Genomic DNA, 17,612 nt, shown 5'->3' with positions numbered 1-17,612 from the left:
TGTGGTGTGGTAGAGGGTAGCTCGCTCTGTACAGAAAGGACAAAGGGGCTGATAAAGGGTGCGGTGCATCGCGTGAAGGAGCGTGAGGTGAGGATAGGTGTTGGTCTGGAGTTGCCTCCAGGTCGTGGCTTCAGTTCTGGGGAGGGATGGGTGCGGTGCCGGCATCGTTCTTCTCGAAAGGCGGTAGTGCTGCAGTATGTCGTAGTAAGTTTGTAGTGTGTCTGGACTTGGGTCATCTGGCGTCTCTTGCAGTGCCCGGTTGCAGTGACCTCGGGCTATCGTGTGTGCACGATGGTTTCCGCTGACGCCTTCGTGTCCCGGTGTCCAAATTATTGTGGTGCGGGGTATTTCGTTGAGGCGATTAAGAATATCGCATGCGATTTTATGTAGATGGCCGTTCGCGTAGGCTCTACATGCTGAGTGACAGTCTGTAAGGAAAGCGGAGTGCCACACGAGACATGCTTCACGGCGGCCACTAGGCATGAGGCGGGCGCATCCACCGATGCCACATATGGAAACAAAGCGCTGGCGTGGGCTTCCGACCCACTGCGCATGCGCTACATCACGTACGCCGCCGCCGCTCAAGAATGCGATCCAGCGCGCCACGCGTTCCCGTGTTCTGGCTTTCGTTCTGAACAATGAGCTTTGCAAACGGTGGAAATACTTCGTCTGCCACTGCTGCTAAATGAACTGCCCGAGCAGAGTTTCAGCGCCGCCGCCGAGAGAACCCTGTCGTTCAGAATTATATTCCTTGCCAAAATATATTGCGTATTAAAAACACCTTAACATCTGAGCTCTAAATTCGCATTAGGGAGTATCGTAATCGTCGGTGAACTATTGATGCCTCGCATTGATAACTGGGCACCATTTGTGAAGTGTTCTGCGAGTCCAATGAATATAAGGTTGAATAGTGAGGGGCTCAAGACACAACTTTGGACAACCCTAAGACGTGCGTCTGATGGCCCCTGGTGTGCACCAATATCCTATATGTAAATTCAGCTCAAGCGATGCGCTCGAATGCCACAGCGAACCGATTCATGAACATCACGTATAGCGGCATGAACAATGATGCCATGCGCTCATTCTACGGCGAATAATAGCGACGTAGAAGTAAAAGTCCAGAGATTATTGATTTAAACGACAGTCAAAAAATTAACATATCAGTCGAGAAACGCTTACGCCAAAAACAAACCTTAGAGTCTCTGTAAACTTTGTTATATTCCAGGCGCCACTGTACCCTGTAAGGAATTATTCTACATCAGGCGTAGGCATTTAGCTACAGAAATTGGTGGGACGGTACGTGGGGGATTACCCTGCACGAGGGTGGCGATACAAGCCTCGAGTGTCCGTATAATTGCTATCGTGATGAGAGAAAATGATCGTGGCCGACTGGTTACAGATCAGATTATTGTGTTAGGGTACTGAGGTTAAATCCCAACATCGGACACAGGAATTTTTGTTTTATTGTGACAGCAATTATATGGAGGATCAAGGTGCAATCCCACCGCCACCGCTGCCGCCGCCGTGCTGTCCTGCTATTGACGGTTCATCTGAGGCTCGCGCACTGAGCGTTAGGCGTATCCATAGACGCACCGTTACCACAATCATCGAAGCGGAATTGATTGACAGTTTTGGTGAAACCTGTGTGTCAAAAACGTCTATCGCACTTTCTACGAAAGAGCTATCTTCCTTGAGTCAAGATAGTAATTTTCTGCGGCCGGCGCACACGTGATGTGTCACAGATATTGCTTGCTTGCTTCGAAATAAGGCACCGTTGTAAGTCTGCGCTTGCGTGTCTTAGCCTCATCTCTGCCCTTGTCTTGTGCGCATAAAGTTCTTTCATGGCATATTTATGACTAGTATTCTTTTTATTGCGTTAAATGAAGGTTCCAGACCTGTAAACCCTTGAAAAAAATATTGGCAAGTCTCAGAGTGCCCTAAATAAATAATTCTAACAGCTTTTCAACGGCCAGTTTTGATCAGTTTCGCTCTTCAGCAGGATACTGTGTTGGGACGTCATGACACAGTATATGGTCACGTGGGAGCACGACATTACGACGTTGAGGCACTCGCTCCGGCTCGCTGGGTCGCCTATTATGCTGTTACCAACCGGTGGCTCGAACGCGCCTCGAGTGTTTCCGTGGTTGCTGTTACAATAAAATTGTTATGAGCAAATTCAACCCTGTTAATGCGATATCATTTAAGGAGACCTCACACACTTTGTAAGTAACCGTCCGATAAAAAAAGTCACAGTTTCACCCGAAACGGGAAGCATCGATTGCGATAGCAAATCAGTGAACAGCTATGCGAAGTAAGGATAGTAGTTTTATCTGCCGTATAATTAACTAAATGAACAAGCGTGGTGTCGCGCACGCACTAGCAAGCATGAACACATCTCACTCGATGACCACGGAAACTCGCTCGCAAAACGCTGGAGTGAGGAAGCGCGGCGGAAGCAGCGAGCGAATTCGTGGTGCGTCTCGCATCAACGAGAACTAAGCCGCGAAAACACAGCGCACGGCGCACTTATTCCCCGACGCAGATGGCTTTGATGATAGTGAGCGCGCGCGGCAGCCGGGGCAACCCGGAGTACAACGCGCCGTCCCCCCTCCCTACCCTCCTCCCGGAGCGCTGCCCGAGACGAAAAACAGCGCGCTTCCTTCCAGCTTCCCTCACTTACGTGCGCGAGATAGAGCCGCCATCGCTGGCTCTCACCCTGGCTCATTTTCACTCGCACATACAGCATACGGCGCGCGGCAACGATTTTATCGCCCTTGGACTTTATACGAAACCTCACGGCGACGGCGACGCCGGCGGTAGGAATGCGCCTCGACTGTTCATCTAATTCCTATCGCAATAAGAATGTAGTCCCATCGCGAAAGCAGTAGTCTAACACAACGTCTCAAATCGCTACCTGTCACGGAGGAAGAATGCGAGATCATGGCACGCAACGCACACGCGCCGCAAGTTTTAAAAAGCGACTTTCACATGAGAAAAGTATGCTTGCGCTCGTGGCTTAATTGTTAGAGCATTGGGCTAGTGTGCTGAAATACCAGAATAGCATGACGTCATGCATTTCTTTGTAGCATTATAGGCCCAGTTTGCCCACTTCGGAGGCACTTCAATAAAACTCGTGCTGCGTTAGGCATGCGAGATCGTGTCACAGTGTGCACGAAGTCGCAAGACAGATACGAGGGCCAGAAGGGTCACTTTGATAAATGTGAGTGTTCGAGGTCGCCCATACGGCACTAACGTGCAGCTGTCGAGTAGTATCAGTTATCAGATTATATGTATGCGATAGCGTACTTTTCTTGCTCTCGCATTTGCCCGTGAAATATTTGTGTTGTGAGATATCCCACATGTCTCGCTTGCACAACACGAAATGGGCTACGACCCATGATTCTTCGTGATTGTAACAGCGCGCCAGTATCAATTGAGTGCAATATTCGCATATAAGCACTCCCGACGCAGCAAACCGGCTTACATAGCGTGGCCTCAACCACAAGATTGTGCCAGTGGATGCATCGTGCTTTCGTTTAGTCAAATAATACATCACAATGAAATACCTTCATAGACGCTGCCGGTTCATGGCTATCCAAAACGCCCGTATACCTCCTAATAGACAAAAGTATAATAGTCAACGGTTCCCTTACATAGCTCTTGCACCTGTGATGTTAAACACATTATGTGACAAGTGCGAACGTCGGCTAAATGCACTTTGTGTATCAATATGGGCACTTGCGCGCTTAAAGCAGCACTGACATATTTCTGACTATTAACATTTTTTGCGTTAAATGAAGGTTCTAGACCTCTAAACCCACAAAAAGAATATTGGCAAGCCTCAGAGTGCCCTATTGTTATAATAGCTTTTCAACAGCCAGTTTTGGTCGGTTTCCTCTTCAGTAGGATACTGCGTTGGGACGTCATAATACAGCATGTGGTCACGTGGGGGCATGACATTGTGACGTGAGGCGCTTCTTCCGGCTCGGTCGGTCGACTAGTATGCTGTTACCAACCGGCGAAAAGCAGCGACTAGTATCATTTTCTGATTCTGCGCCACCCTTGTGGCGGACGGCTGTTTATTAAATGATAGAATTTCATAAACTGGAATGTATCAATTGTGCTTGCTGTGGTAGTGTTTTTATATGTAATACATTAATAAAATAAAACAAATTTATTGTGTGAAAGAAACGAAAGCACTTTCCCTTTCCGTCCCTTTAGTTCGACAGTTTCATTTGAGGCGGTGACGGGTGGCGGCGGCTCTCCTCAGCTGGCTCAGTCGATCATGCCGATCATGCAGTCGTGGGCGTTCTTGAGTGTTGTGCGCGTTTTTCATTGTTTTTGCGACAACTTCTGATTTTGCTGTGAGACCGACCATGGGAAACCTCGGAACCATCCGAATTGCCGGGGTGCCAAGAAACGACTGCGGCGGACGAGCTCGGACCAAAGACGAGAAGGTTATGTCGTTGACTCACAGCAATTATGTGGTTCTGTGGTGTACGCAAGGTTCTTTCGGTTCCACAGGTAAGCGATATTCTGTTCCTCAGGGGTTTCATTTTTGTTATGCCATCATTTTTGTTTAGTCGCGAAAACCGTAAACGAATTTCACTGTTTCCCTTCGTGCCTTTGCTTGATGAAAGCTTAGTTTACTGTAGAATACATTTGATGTGTTCGTATAAGAAAGTCGCAGTTTCGCTCAAAAGTCGGAACATCGATTGCGATATCAAATTAGACAGCTATACCAACTAAGGATAGTAGTTTTATCGGCCAAATGAACTTGGAAACATTCGATTACTAGACAGTTTACAATAGCGTTTCTCGCCTTGCGTACTTTAAAGGTAAGCACCTTTTCAGTACGTTACGGTGCGCGTCCTTTAGTTTACCGAATGGGAACGCAAACATAAAGAAAACATTATGAAACAGGGAGCCGTCTGGTGCCTTGTGCCAAACGTATCCAAGCCAAAACAATCCAATAACAACCATCCTGTTGTTGCTACGCAGAGGCGTCTCGTTAGGCCTGCGGTCTCTGGAATCGCCGAACGATCTCGGAAATTGGACCCGCCATGCGCTCATGTTTCATGTCAGTTTAGAGAAAGCGAAAGCTATTTTCAGCAGTTACTGGCGATAAACGCGATTGAGAGCGTAGCCAACACGAGAACTCACGCTGAAGCGGGAGCCATGGGTGCCGCCATGATCGACAACGCTATTTTTTGGCGTCCGTAAACATTACGAACGTTAAACTCTCCAAATAACGTACGTTATCATAGGGCACGTAGACCACAAAAACCCAATAACGTTCGGACCATGCGCAGTGAGGACGACGATATTTCTTTACGTACGTAAGGCGTTTACGTTTGCTTGAAAACGCTATTCTACAACTGTCCAGTAACTTAACCAGGATGGTGTCAGCGCGCACAAGCAAGCATGAACACATCACACTCGATGACCGCGGAAATTCGCTGTCAAAGCACTATCAAGCGCGGCAGCGCGCAGCCAGCGAAGTGAACTTCGTAATGCCTATCGCTTCACTGCAAACTGAGCGGCGAAAACTTATACAAAGGTACAATACAAAGGTATAAGCCATCTGCAAATCACTTTCAAGATACGGCACGCGTCACCACGCGCGGCCGCTCAAGTGTACGCAGTTGCTGCCAGTATAGAAGCCGCACCCTCTGCCTCCCGCGCAACCTTCCCGCTTTCGGCCCTTTCATTTGTGAGATTGAGCCGCGATCGTCAGTTCCCCTTGCGCCCGGTCGCGAAGTACACAATAGGTGCCGGAGCACAATACCGCCTCCAGCTCCCTGCCTCCCATCCCCCCCCCCCCCCCCCACCGCCTTTCGCACGACGGAAGACGCCACGTGTGCTCTCCGCTTTCCTCTCGCGCACATCACTATGAGCCATGATCGTCGGCTCCCCTCGCGTGCTTTCACTAGCAAGCACGGTGTAAAAAAGGAAGGTGATCCGACGGCGGCGCGAGGCGCGGCCACTCAGTGTGACTCTTCGCACGCCGCTGCCGCAAGGGGCAGCACCTGTTCTGGGGGCCAATGTTTCGCTCGCTTTGCTGGCGCTTTTATGGGCACGCGCGGCAGAAGTGCTTTATATCGATGAATATATGTAGTTCGCCTGCTTAAAACGACTCTACTTGGTTGGAGGAACGTCACTTTATATTTCTGCCGACATTCCGATTGACTCCGACGCGGCGAGCAGCGGTAAGCGCAGCGCGCCGTCTGCTCGAGCAGACGACGCGTCTCTCTCGTGTTTCAAATGACGGTTTTTTGACTATAAGTGGCATGAAACCTTCTACCTGCTCAGGATTTGGCGTCTAAATAACGAAAAATCGCATATCTTTGGGTATAAGTGTTTAAATGCTGACGGAGGTCGTAAATTATCCACTGTTGTGCCGCTTCTCCAAGGCCTCCTGAACACGTGCTGTCCCTAGCGGCGGCGCTCACTTCCGGTCACACGAAGTGGCCGCTCTCTCGTCCCAGCGCGGGCGCGCCGTCGGAACACCTATCTTCTTACACCGTGCTCGCAAGTACAGCATACGACGCGCGGCGACGGTGTTATCGCCCTTGGACCTCTTACGGAACATCACGGCGACGGCGAAAATGCGCCTGGAATGTGCATATAATTGCTATCGCAATAAAAATGAACCTAGGGCTTGTGTGTAGTTTCCTGTCGCTGGAACGCTGCATGAATAACACGCAGAAGCCATGCGCTCCACAGAGCGGTATTTACGCCGCGAGGCTGAGCAGTCGCACCAGCCAACCACGTGCAGCGGACAGCTGCGAACACGTGAGCGGTCGGCGAAGCGAAGAGGCGAAGACGCAATGAGACGTCAGGGGAAAGGAGGGCAGAAGGCGAAAGAAGAGCCGCGTGACGTCACCGCCACTTTTGTTTGGTTTGGGATTTACATTTTCACGCCATCTACCGCTAAGTAAGGAATTGGCGCTGAATGTAATTGTGACGCGCTTGACACGGCCAATGGGAGGCAGACGCTGTTTCCGCCTCCTGCTGTCACTCGCTTCAAGAGCTGCGAGGTCCGATGTGACAGCACAGCGGACGACCGAGTGTCAAAATGTCGCAATATCTTGTTTCCATGAGACCCCATACTGCGTCATGACGCCACAACACTAAAATAGAAACTTGCTGCGAAATTTGTACTATAATAAAATATTTAAGGCGCTATGATGTCTCATAGTATTTTCTCAGGTGTTGAGAGGTACCGGACGTTCCTTTGGGGCTAAAAAAAGTAGGCTCGGAAACATTGTGTCAGTGTGTGTGTGAAAACTTCTTATTTACAAAAGTCCTGAGGCTCGACTATTTCAATCCGAGGTGGGCCGCACCCACGATGGCACCGTTAGGCTCAGCCCTTCAGCGACATCGTGGGCCCTCTGGACAGCCGCTAGCTGATCTTGAAAAGATGAACTCTGTAGCATCTTCCAATGGAGCCATTCTTCTTCGGGATTGGTGGGAGTCGCAGGGCATCCCGCGAGCATGTGTCAGATCCCAATGATGCCATTGCACGCATGACAATCTTTCTTGACCTTCCCTTTCTGGATAAATTTTATCAAGGTGGTACGGCGTGGGATAAGTTCCTGTTTGTATTAGTCTCAGTGAAACTGCCTGAGCCCTGTTCAGCTTTGAATGTGGCAATGGAAATTGTCCGCGTCCTAGATAGTAGTGTTTATTTATCTCGTTATATGTTAATAAATGATCTCTAAATTCGCCGGCCTGGTGGTGGACGGCTCGGTTGTGACTGTCACGGCTAGCAAGTCCTCGTGCTAAGTCATGAGTACCCTCATTAAGGTTAGCTCGGGTCTCGTCCACTTCTCCCATATGCGCAGGAAACCATTGGATTTCAGTTCTGATACTCATGGTGTTTTCAATAAGTTTAGCTCCAACCGCGGCCACGTAGCCTTTATCGAAACCCTTTATAGCAGCTTTGGAATCGCTGTAAATAAAAGTCCATTTATTGTTCCTGATGGCTAGAGCAATTGCCACTTGCTCCGCCACCATGGGATCTTTGGTTTATTATGCTGATGGCATCTTGTACCTTCCCTTGAATGTTTGCTACTACGACAGTATATGTTTCTTTCCCTTTCACCCAGGCAGCATCTATGAAAGCCGCTTGTTGATTCTGCTGTTGTATCTTCCGCAAGAATGCTTTAGCTCTTGCCTTTCTCCTTTTGATATTGTGTACTGAAAATCTGCGACTTGGCTTTGTTTGGGCTATAAGTGGCACCCTAATCGACGCTCCAGAGGTGGCTCTGATTGGGCAGAAGCAAATCTCGAAGGCTATGTTTTAGCTGGCTGAGCCGTCTGTGTGGCTGTGCATGTGTGCGTGCGCGTAATGAACCCCATCTCCTTCCTATCCCTCTCTGCGCCATTGCCTGAGCCGGTGGCTTTGATCCTTGATGCACATAAACTTACACCCTTCTTGACCATTATGTACCCGATCGCAGGGCATCGGGATGAACCTGGGAGTAGTGGGTTTTTCACAGTACACTGCACTAACATGGCTATGCTCAGGAACAGAGAGCAGTAACATAGGGTCGGGGCCGTTGGGCGACCGTGGCGCCGACATGAAAGAAGGGAAGCACGAGTGGATGACATGCCCCAGTGTGTTCATGTCCATGTCTCAATTCTGGGTGAAGTATCGCGCCGGGAACAACTTTCGACCTACTCCAGGTATCTCGCGAAGCTTTAGTGCCATTTTCCTTCTCCTGCCAGATGATTTTTTGTCCGTGCTTACATTCGAGATTCATTTCGATAGGTTGGACGTCAGATCGTATCCTCCTCCGAGAGGAGAATCCAAACATGGGAAAGTGGGCCAAGTATGCGAGAAAATATAAAAAAGAAGGGAGCAAGACCCCTAGCCAAATGTGGGTTCTGGTGCTTTTACTTTTAGATGCATGGTTGGCCCGTAATGCCACGGATAAAGATACTCATTCTGCTATTAATGAAACATGTTTGCCACGATGACATCAGTGCACCACGTCACATGAACTTCACTCGCCATGTTAGCTTAGCTTGTGAGGTGTCGCGCTGCTGGCTCGAGGACGCGGGTTTGATTCCCGGTCAAGGCGGCCGCATTTTGATGAAGGTGAAATGCAGGAACACCCGTGTACTTAGATCTAGGTGTACGTTATTGAACCCGAGGTGCCCAAAATTATTCCGGAGTCCCCCACTGCGTCATGCCTCCCAATCATATAGTGATTTTAGCACGTAAAACCCCAGCAATTATTAGAGTTTTAGAATAGGGGCCTCACCCCAAAGAAATAGCGTAAAGCCACTGCGCAGGCGCAGGACGCAAACTGTGTTTGGGTTTTGCGTCGCGCGCGCTATTTTATCGATTTAGCGGGAGCCCCAAAAGATGCCCCAAAAGCTTTCGTCTACAAACATGGCGGCGCCCATCGAAGCGATGGCTCTAAACTAGCACCGCACTGGGCTCGATTCGTGGTAACGCGTGAAGTTTGTAAGCTAGAGAAGTGTTTGGTAGTTATTGATTTCCCTCAACTAACATGTGTAACGAACATTGATTCATTAGACGCCGCTGATTCCGAATTCAATAGTCGATTTCATGGCTCGTAGGCCTAACACAGATTGACTTGGCTGGGTGAAGGTATGTAAAGTTGGTTACTCAAAACTAAGCGCAACAAGTTGCTTGCTGCTAATAGAATAAGTTCTAAATTGTAATTCAACACGAAAATCTGAATTACTCCTGTTAGCATGAAATGGTATCTTTTGTTTAATTATTTTTATGCCCGAACGCTAACACCCGCTAAGCTCTTTGGGGCCCCTAAATTTGGGGCCCCCTATTGTAAAACTTTATTCACATCAACATGGTTTGTTTTTTGACAGCGACCGGTTTTTACAGCATAACCACTGTTGTCAATGTGTTGTTTACCTTTGCTCTTTGTGCGCCGTCGCGGCTTTTACCATTTCGAGCGAGTTACGTTGGGAACGTGCTCGTCGCCGAAAACGACTGCGCGCTTCTTACACTGGTGTGCCGTTTGCGCAGCAATCCTTTAAAGCTTCGCTTACACCGATTCAGACTGCGAGTGACATCTATTGTCTGACACCATATTTTAACGCATGTTCTCGCCGTGCTAGAGATCTAAGATAGCGGCCAGGTTGATGTAAATGGACAGTATATAGAGCATGTACCAACTAGCCCGGGCCAAGCTAATTGAAAAAAAACGAGAAAACAAGATAGGGGGGATGAGACAAATAACACGAGATATCATAGCACGAAAGACTTGTTTTAGCTGATAAAAAAAGAAGCCGTGAGCAGGTCGCAGATCGCTGGACAGCTGAACTTCTACGCCGTAGGCAGATATGACGTGAGAGTTCGACGATGCTAAACTATATTTTGCGCTCACGACAGCTAAAAAGCAGAGTTCGTAGGTAATATTACTGTAAATAAATAAAAATAATAACTTAGTACTATCTGTCATAAAATAAAAGCACTGATCTTAGCCTCTGCAGCGATTCGCTGGAACTTAAGAGTTTCCGGGCGCAACCAAAAAGGGTTCTGTGCAAGCACGATGTCGCTGTTGTTGTCAAGGGCGTCGCGACCGTCACGGCGGCACGGACATTTTGTTACGACGGATCGTGCAAAAAAAGGATTGCCATTGTCGAATTTGAAGATGTATGCACAAATAAAACTGCAAATAAAAATGGCTATATTTGGCTACGAAATATTTTGCACGTTTTTCGTGTTTGGCTACATTTCGGCTTCAACTTTTCTAGCTTTTGGCTACGCCGCCTCGTCGGACCTGGCAACACTGGCGCTGGGCTGGCCTGTATACGGGCTGGTGCTTGATCAGGAGCATAGCGCCCTGAGTCGACAGCCCAGGGCGAAAGCCGACTACGTTGTATGGTAAAATGTCGTTTTGTTCAACGTATTTCCTGAGTCGATTAAGAATAATGTGTTCCATAGCCTTACCTAGGCATGATGTTAGCGAAATAGGACGGAGGTTGTCTAGCGTGAGCTGTTTATCTGGTTTTGGTATGAGGATAGCGTTGACCGCCCTCCATTCCTCCGGATATACCCCTTTTTTCCGAAGTTCATTAAAGTGGTGAGTTAGATAAGTGATTGCTTCATCATCCAGATTCCTAAGAATCTTGTTAGTTATGCCGTCGGATCCCGCCGCTGATCTACTGTGAAGACTGTGGAGAGCCGTCCTGATTTCGCTCTCCGAAAAGTCGCGGTCCATTTCCTCACATATCCCACCGGAGTATTCAGAGCACTCGTCTCCATCATTTGGTCCCTTAAGCGGGAGACATTTGGCAGCCAATCGATCCATGATTTCCTCCTGTGTTCTATCCCGACTTTCTTGATGAAGCAACTTAGCTATTGCTGTTCTTTTGTTCACCCTTGTTTCATTGTGTCAGTACCCCGAAAAAAAAGAAAAAAAAAAACTCCGCCGCCGCCACTAATACGCGAGCTCGAGTGCCTGTGGCAATACGCGCTTAATATCGATACGGACTAATCACTGGGTAATCACGTAATATTTGGGCTTGCGGATCTCTGCAGCGTTTTACACGCTATAAATACTTCAAATGTGGAGGTATCTCTGCACCTGTTTCGGAGGTCGAACAGGCAGTAGAGGTTAAGGTTTTAGTTATGTTCGATCTACCCACCGTGGCTGCTAAGTGGCTATGGTGCCTGGATCAAATCCCGGCCACAGCGGCCGCAGTTCGACAGGAGCGAAATGGGAAAACAGCCGTGTACTTAGATTTAGGTGCACGTTAAAGAAGCCCCAGTGGTCCAAATTATTCCGGAGTCCCCCACTACGGCGTGCCTCATAAATAGACCGTGGTTTTGGCCCGTAAAACCCCATAAAAATTATGTTTGATATGGCTGGGCTTTCTGTACTAGTTTAGATAGCGCAGCATATTTCTCTTTTATATGAGAGTTGAGCGCGGGCCGATATCCCCGCACTCTTCGATTTGACTTTGTTCAAGGCCAGTTCAGCACGTGTTTATGCTTCTCCTGTGCTCTCCACACTGGAATACAAGCGTCGTGCAAACTCTTGGTACAAGATGACCTGGCACCGTGCGAGCTACTTCATGGTGTGTGGACATATGCAGGTTGTCCCATTAATCATGCACCAAGACTTAAAGAAACATGCAAATGCCACGTAGCTGGACAGAACCAAGGTAATGTTGTTTGCCGTCGTCTCGAGATACTCAGATTTTTTGCATTCCGCCTTAAACCATAATTAATTTTCCTAAATAATTACCTCCTCAAACATTATAATCAGGTGAAAAGTGTCACTGAGCAAATTGCAGACAAACATGAAAAATTCCTGATACAGCTTTCTGTTGCTCAATACGTGACACATAAGTCTTTTTCGGATCGTGAAAGAAGCCTGCGTTGTGTGTGCCTTGCCAGAGCCTCTCGCTTTCTTAGCAAACGAGCTGAGCGCAGGAGAGAGAGAGAGAGAAATAACTTTATTTTGCCCAAAATGTGGTTAGAGGAGGGGGTAATGACTAGAAGCCTCCCCCGTCCCCCCTTTAGACGGCGGCTGGCAGCCCCTGAGCCGCGGCGGCGTTTTCATCCATTTGGACTACTCTTGCTTGAACATACGGGTCCGAGCTGAGCAGCACGGTCTCCCATTGCTCCTCATTTCGTATTATTAAACTTGGTTGTTGTGGTTTTGAACAGTTATTGTTATGATATTGTTTCTTTGGGCATGCCCAGATTATGTGTTGAAGATCTGCTCGGTTGTTGCAATGCTTACATATGTCTATGTATACGTATGGGTGATAGTGACTGAAGGCAATGGCGTTGGGGATTGTGTTGATTTGTATTAAGCCGCCAAGCCACCGATTTCCACTTGTTTAATGAGCAATGTGGTGCCGGATATGTAGCCCTGACTAGTCTGTAATGATCAATTATTTCCCTAAAGGAAACCAGCCTATCTCTGCCCGACCGGCGGATTGCGAATGCGTCCGTGTTGGTGTTGGTGACGTCGTCTCGGTCTGCGAAACCTCGAGCCGCGTCATGCGCATTCACATTGCCTGGCAGGCCAGAGTGGGCTGGCGCCCAGATGATTTGCATTCCCCTAAATCGGTCTCCGTGGAAACCAGCCTGGAGGATTTTTGCGCCATTGGTGAGATGCGTCCATTAGCGTAATTTAATATGGCGGTCTTGGAATCACTTATTATAATTTTATATTTGGGAGATGTCAATACTAGTGCAATGGCGACCTCTTCTCCTACCTCTGGCGTTGCTGTTAGGATTGTGCCTGACGCAATTGCATGTCCTTGATCGCAGGAGGAATCAGTGAAGTCGGTGGATTTGTTTTAAAGCGAACATTTTTGGCATACCTTCCCAGAATTTTCTGGTCATGGCTTGGTGCTGCTGCTGTGCAGTCTTACCGAATAGCCCATACACACGAAATGATTCATATAACAAATGAGCCGTAACCGACAGGCTGAAATTGCTGGGGATCTGGCTCATATATATATATTCTGCTGCTGCTGATGCATTCTTACCGAATAGTTCATACACACGAAATCATTCATACAACAAATGAGCCGTAACCGACACGCCCAAATTCCTGGGGTTCCGGCTCATATATAATAATCGGTACTACCGCTACATATACTGTGACCGGTTCCGTTTTTCACGAAATGACGCCCCGAAACGACATGCATCAGCTGAATATCCTCACTGCAACAAATATTCGTGTTAGAGCCTCTGATTCTTAATGATATAAAGGCCTTCTCTGCCTTCCTCGCCGAGAGTAGGCGCGCCTGCTCGGTTAGCTTCTGGTCAAGCAATGTGGGTCGGTCTTGAAGAATAGAATAGCAAACTGGGGCTGATCCAGGAGATGGCGTCCATGAACAAAAAAACTTGCGGCAGGACTTATCTCAGGATGACTCTCGACACTAATTCGAGTAGCAATCGAGCAATGTAGCGACAGACCATATTCCTGAAGTGACGTTTATTTATCACATGTTAGTGGTACTTTTGAGACTTCATGGCGTCATGGCACTCACTTGCACAAGGTCGCCCATAGGCATAGAGGCATGACGACGACTGTATGACACCAACGCAGTGACGATGGAATGACGAAGTAGGAATGACGGCGATCGAATGACAAAGGCGTATACGGACGATGGCGTATTACGACGACAACGTGACGAGGACACGAGGACCATGAGATGATAGACTGTATGATGACGGTTTGTGTGACGACGACGATATGAGGACAAAGGAATGACGACGAGTGTATGAGGACAATGGCTTGACGATTACTGTATCACGAAACCTGTATTACCACAATGCATTGACGACGAAATCGGGAGGAGAGTCGGATGACGAAGCTAGAGTGGCCATGACGGCACGACGGCATTACGACGACAGTCGGACAATGGAGGCAAGATACCGACGGTTTGAAGATGACGTCATAACAAGAACGGCATATTCACGATTGAATGGCATTATGATTACAATACAACGACGAAAAAAGATTGACGTCGATGGATCTACGAAGGCGGTATGACGACCACGTCATGAGGACATTGGGATGACGTTACTCGAAGCGATGACAGTGATAAAACGACAGAGTAAAGGTGACGCCGTGACACGAGTGTGGGACGAGGATAGCGTGAGGACAGAGGTGGAATGACGAGCATGCAACTATTACGATGGCATCACGACGCCGAACACATACCTAGCAGCCTAAGCTATTTAGACCACTTGGACTACTGGCGTGGAGTAGAAAACGTGATGACGAGCACGTCAGAGTCAGGTCCCGAAGCTGTAATGATGACGATTTAACACGATGGCATGACTATGGCGGTGTGACGATGAATTAATGACGACTGTATGGTGACGATCGATTGCGCGACCATGACGGCATAACGAGTGTCGAATGACAAAGCTTAAATGACGGTGATGCATTGACCACGAGGGCATCACGACCGCGATATTTAGTGGTCCAAGATATTAGACAACTTGGGTCGAAGAACTATTCGAGGACAGAGGGTAGGCGGTCCCTCGCAGACTATTGTAGGTCGGCCGGGCGATGGGAGCGGGAGTCGTGTCCCTTCGTGGTCCCCTAGTGAGTTGGCTACTCGACCGGGTTCCTCCGACAGCTGTTGGCCACCCGAGCGCTGACGCCCGACCAAGCCAACACGTCTTCTCTGCTTCTCTTCTCAATTCCTGACCACGACCACGTGGCTTTGCCGACGTGGTCTCTTCGCATCCTTCCGTAGGCTGCTTGATCTAGGCGTTATTCGCTGATTTGCTTGGCGCTCCTGTGTGGCGCCTTTTGCTTTCTTGGTTGCTTGTTCCCTCACTTGTGACGCTTACTCACTACAAGGGATTGGCCAAGAGGACGGCGGTTAAAGGTTAAAGGGAAGGGGGAGAGAGAAAGAAATTGAATTGGCATCCCGGCCTTGCGAAAGTGAATGTCCAGCGAAGCTATTGAAAACGACCACTAAAACTGCTAAGGGGGTATGCAATTATTGCTTTAGAATAAAGATAGTAATGGTAATTTTAGAAAAACGCTGCCTCTGGTCGTACTGCCGTTTCTTTTCCCTTTGCCCTCCTCGGGAGTCCTCCTCGGCTATGGGTTACGCAGCCGTAGCGGTGCTACAACAATGAAATCAGTTGCTAGGCTGTTTTTTATATATATACGAAAGGCTAAAGACGTCACTCCGCGCGTGGCAAGCTGCTGTCGCCGCGGTAGCTTGCGCTACAGTAATCTTTACTGGGAAACGTATGCCGGGAGTGCTACGCATTCGCATTGTTATCTGGAGCGCCTTATCATCAATGATGTGGTTGGTAGAGTTGTTTTACGCTTGTTCTTTATTGAAACGAATACTGATCTGTATGTTGTACACGTGATTTCAAAGAATAATGTTTCAATGAGTGCTTGAAGCCTTTGCCTTACGGGGGTACGAGCCACTGCTTTTGCCCTGCATTGCCACCGGGATCGGCGCACTTTTGTCATGGACGCGGACACGCAAAATGACGACCTAACAGCTTCGCTGTAAAATTTAACGAAAAAGTAAATCATGGTGAGGTAGATCGTTTATGAAAATTAGGAAACAGACTTACCTGGCAGAAATAAAAATAGGTAAAAATAACTTTTTTTATGAACAGAAATTGTGTGGCATTTTTGGTTGTATTGCAAAAACTTGGAACACGCAATCAGCGATTGAATTAGCTATCCAATTATTGGTTTCGAGAATTAACATGGTAGACTTCTTGTGCCACAGACATAGCCGCAAATGATCATACAGGTGTTCCTGTGGCGAAAGCCCATTGAACAAGGCCCGAAGGAGAGGATATTTTGAGCATTTCAAGAAATACCTAATTTTCGGAATGAAAATTCGAATTTTTTCCTTAGATTTCCCAATCGACGGCATGTTAGTAGAAAGTGGTAAAATGTTTTCAGGTTCCTGGCAGGTAGGACACAAAGGGGGGGGGGGGGGGGGCTGGTTTCAGACCAGGCCTGTACAGGCAAATGATTGAAGTGTGGGTAGCGGCAGCGTAATTTTGTTATGGATATTTGTAATTAACCTGTCGGACATGACTTATTTTCCCCAAAGAAAAAGCTTCCGACAGTCGGATTTTCGGCTATGTAGAATCTTTAAATAGAGAAATTTTCTAAACCTAGCAGCAGTGACTTAAGCCGAAGTAGGCATAACGCACATAACTAGTCCATCAAGACATAACGGCACGAGTGCGTCAGTCATTTCATTTAGGAATATACCACGATGACCGGGAACCCATACCAATCGCACTATGCTTAAGTTTGGAGGGGTTAATGATTTAAATGTATTGACTCCAGTAGTAACTAAAGTTGAAGATGAGATGTGCGAACTGACAGTGAATCAGTCACTATAACCACTGTTGAATAATTTAAAGGAAGTTTTTGAAGGGCCAAGTAATGGCTGATAGTTCAGCCAGAAATGTGGGTGTAAAATCTGGATGGCGTAATGTATATGACCAGGGGAATGACGGAGAAAATACCATCACCCGCTTTCTCTTCACTCGTTGGCGCATCAGTCGCGATCACATTATCTATTGCTACATATCTAACATGCCATTTAAATATGTAGTGAACAGGAGTTTCACATTGGATGGAAATGTATCATCTAATTCAATCTTTATATTAGGCAAGGGCTTGTCTAGGCAAATGATCTCGCGTACATTAACGTTTAATAGAGCTAGGTCTGTTTCTGCAAGCAAAACATGGTGTCCGCGGAAACGGGACCAATTCTCATCGAAAAATGTCCTCGTATCACTAACAAATAAAAATAGTGATCGTCTCAATGCAGATTCCTAAATCTTTAAGTAGGCTTTTACTGTTAGAATGCGGAATCTGCAGGGCAGTGGTACTTCTTGATGTAAAACAATTTTAGTCACAAATTTTGGTAAGATGAAGGATCTCCGGAATAGAGTTCCCTGTTGTAATTTGTGCAGGAAACTCGGTAAGAGGGCGCATGTCCCACTGCGATGTGTTCGGCCACAGTTCGCTCCATTATTCTATTTCGCCACACAGCCGTCGGTGCGCCATTCCGTCAAGCAAGAAGCAGTGGGTGTCTCCACAAACCAACATCCCCTTTCAAAGCAATGCGCG

This window comes from Dermacentor silvarum, chromosome 9 (assembly GCF_013339745.2).
Source record: "Dermacentor silvarum isolate Dsil-2018 chromosome 9, BIME_Dsil_1.4, whole genome shotgun sequence".
Classification (NCBI taxonomy): domain Eukaryota; kingdom Metazoa; phylum Arthropoda; class Arachnida; order Ixodida; family Ixodidae; genus Dermacentor; species Dermacentor silvarum.
The sequence above is the reverse complement of the archived record's forward strand: the minus strand, read 5'-3'. Positions refer to the sequence as shown.